The sequence below is a fragment of the Egretta garzetta genome, unplaced genomic scaffold, assembly GCF_000687185.1.
Source record: "Egretta garzetta isolate BGI_Z169 unplaced genomic scaffold, ASM68718v1 scaffold38, whole genome shotgun sequence".
In the NCBI taxonomy this organism is placed as follows: Eukaryota; Metazoa; Chordata; class Aves; order Pelecaniformes; family Ardeidae; genus Egretta; species Egretta garzetta.
This window is the reverse complement of record NW_009260667.1, coordinates 2762164-2765560: the sequence shown is the minus strand read 5'-3', so window position 1 is coordinate 2765560 and position 3397 is coordinate 2762164.

Here is a 3397-nt window from a genome sequence, read left to right as displayed (position 1 = left end):
GCACATAATCTCTAATGTTGAAAAAGCCAGCCTGGCGCAGGGCTTTGCAAGGTTGCCTGCTGCTAGTCTGATTGCTGAGGTATGGAAGAGAAAAATCTCATCCTCTTTAAGCCCCAACTTGTCTTTCTGTGGTGCTGGCCGAGGCACTTGTGTCCCCTAAGCATAAGCCACTGATGAATGGATGCAGGATGCTTCCCACAGTGTCGTTCACTGGCTACCTCTTGCAGAGCGCCTTAAAACGCTGCCACTGCTCTTCCACATCAGATACATAATGCACTGCCACTCCAGCCCCTGGTTGCTGTTCTTGGCCATCCCCTGGCACAAAAGGTCGGTCCAGGGGAAAAGAGGATTAGAGCTGCAGAGGCTGCTGCCTCCCAAGGGTGGGGCAGATGGGGAGAGGACAACCCCAAAGCTGGCCACGAGCTTCAGCTCCAGAGCTGGGAGAGCTGGTGGGATGCCACCTCTTCTTCTCTTCTTTGCTTGGGCATCATCACAGTAGCTCAAAGAAAGCCCAGAACATCTTTTTTTTTGGTGAAAACATCCTTTTGCTATGCTCTTTATCCAATACAGTGTACGTTTCATGCTTTCATTAGCTCAGACAAATACATTTGCTTCATGATGCAGCTCAAGGGCAGCTGTTCAGTCAATAAAATCTGAAGAGAGAGCAAATGTAGTCTGTGTCCCAGTATCACCCTGAAGGGCAAAAATAGTCAATCTCAGCCTCTCCTGGAAGAAGAACCATGGAGGAAGGCAAACACCAGGGCCGGCTGGTGACAGTGTGATGCCGGAGCACGGAAGCAGACTCACGTTCAAACCACAGCAGTGCTCAAGGGCAGGAGACTGGACCCCTGGCCTCCCGCCCTAGGGTGTGAATTGCTCTCACAGAAATCAAAGAGCTGTGCTCTCCAGGCTGTGCTATAACAGAGCACTGGGCTGAGAAAGCTTCAAAAGCTGTTTCTGACATTACTGAAGCTACCATGCAAGGATGTTCAAACGTGCTCTAGGAAGGTCTGTCCCCTGGTGTTGGAGAGAAATGTTTGTGCACCTAATGTATTGCAGAATCTCTTTGAGTATAGTTTAGGTTTGAAGAAAATAAAGTTCTTGTGGACCTCCCACAATCACTACAGCCTTAGGGGGTTGCTAGTTAAGTGCCTCTGTGTAAATTAGATGTGCTTTAGCTGGGCCAGCAAAATCTGGCTTCACGCATCATGAAAATCAGAAAGGAGCTTTGAGTAATGCCTGATTCTAGTTTAAGTTGCTGATTCTGAGTTTGTCCTATTTTAACATTATTTGGTGATGAACCTCTGGGCTGCATGAGTCCCCCCCTTGCTCCGGCATGGGGAGAGCATGAAGCCCCAGCATGTTCCCCGCACAGGGCATGCATGCTTGGGTGAGCATGCTGCTCCCCGTGCTCGCTGCCCCTGCACTTGGGCATCCTCAGCAGAGCCCTGCTGTCCCTCTCTCTCCAGCAGTGACGAGGGGACAAAACTTTTCTCCTGGTAATATGTCCTTAGCTTCTGCTTGTCCTGAGCTCAGTCTCTCCAGTATAGGACAACCTAGAGCTAATTTTGTCTGAGATGAGGCACTGATTTGTATGGGAATGGGCAGGGTTATAGCAAGCTAAAACCGGGCTCTGCCATAGCTTTCGGATGCAAAATTAGCTCTGATTTGATTTCAGTAGTTCCAGTTAAAGGTTGTTTGCTGTGCCTTTTCCAATATAGTTTTTCAAGAATGGAAACAAAAACACATACAGTATTTGCTAATCCCTCCTCAAGTCTGCTTTTACTATCATGTATAATGCAATAACATAAATTGTTAAGGATAAAACATCAGCTACTCAGAAATAATGGCCTGTGGGAAGAAGGAACCAAAAATTTCCCAATTTGCTCCAACTCCAATAATCTGAAAAAAACCCCCACACCGATTTCAAGGTTTTTTGGGGAGAAAGAGATAGAAGGAATGGGATATTTGATGCCCATGCTATCAGTATCGGTTTATTGTCTGTCATGGCAAAAAAATGAAAGGGCAATCCTTTTATTCTGAGCTCAAGTTCACAACATGTAATAGTTAATAAAATTATTCTTGGGAAAACCTGAGGTCAATCAAATACACAGTCTTACTGTAATTACTGTGTTAAATACAATTAAGTGTTTAATGAGCAGTTAGAAATAGAGGGGATCTTGCTTTTGATGAGTAAGAGACAGATCTTTCATGACAGCGATCCTTTGCCATCTCTGTCTACCATTTTACCTTTAAAATGGAGGGAGCAAGCAAACAGCTTCACAGCCCAAAGAGAGTTTGCAGTTTGCTATAAATGCACACAGAGGCTTCGTAAGAGCAAACTGAATTCCTCAGCTGTATACGGGCAGATTCCTTCAATCAGTGCAGTCATGCTCACAGAAGTAAAAAAAGGGACCTGTCATCTCTGAGGAGCAGTTAGTCCACTGTTACGCTCCCATGGGAAAGGGAAAGGCAATTTTCCCAACCGAAGGAATTGCTCCGTAATGTGAGAGATCATTGAAATGCAAGTAACAAACCAAAACAGATGAAATATGCGCAAAGCAAATAGATCAAAGACATTGAGATAATTAATTACCGGCGGTCCAGTTCTCAGAGAAAGGCTGTTCATTCACAAAGAAGCCACTGTACCCGACACTTCCCAATATTGGTGTCTAGAGCACGGATTTGCTGGTGTTTGTTAATGAGTAAAGACAGAATTATTATGCCAGATAACTAGCTGCCCTAAGAGTTTATGTTCTGTTATGATAATGCCTTGGCCTACAAATACACTTCACTACATTCGTAACATTTTAGCTTAAGAAAAAGGGCCAAGTCCATTTTTTACTAATGTGGAAGTTTTGATCTCTAGCTGCTAATCATTTGTGTGTTTACACAGCCATTTCAAAAGAAAACTCAATGGTGTTTTGAACCCAAATTCTCTTAATTCTTAGTGCTTGGGTACCCATCTTTTTAATCCCATTAGCACAGCGGGAATATTTCTGCTGTAGGGACAGCTAGCACGGAAAAGATGAAGCCCTGCATTAGTGCTGGCTTTTTGTCTGCCCACACACTGAAACAATCTCATCCCCTAAGGAATTACTGGAATGATATAAAAAAATGGACTGAATTTATTTTGCGCTGCGTGATCTGGTCTGATGGGGAGCCGAGCACCTTGAAGGCACAGTAAGGCTTGTGGCCACAGGGTTATTTCTGTGAGGAGGAGCGTGGTGCAAGCCAGCTGTGAACAATAAATTTGAGTTGCTCTGAGCCTGCAAACCCAAAGGTTTGCCAGGTGGGAGGACTTGCTGGGAGCAGGCACTAAGCTGAAAGGCATCAGCAGGAGTGAGGAGAGAAGGATGCTGGTTGCTATGTGGGGGTGGCACCGGGCACCTACCTT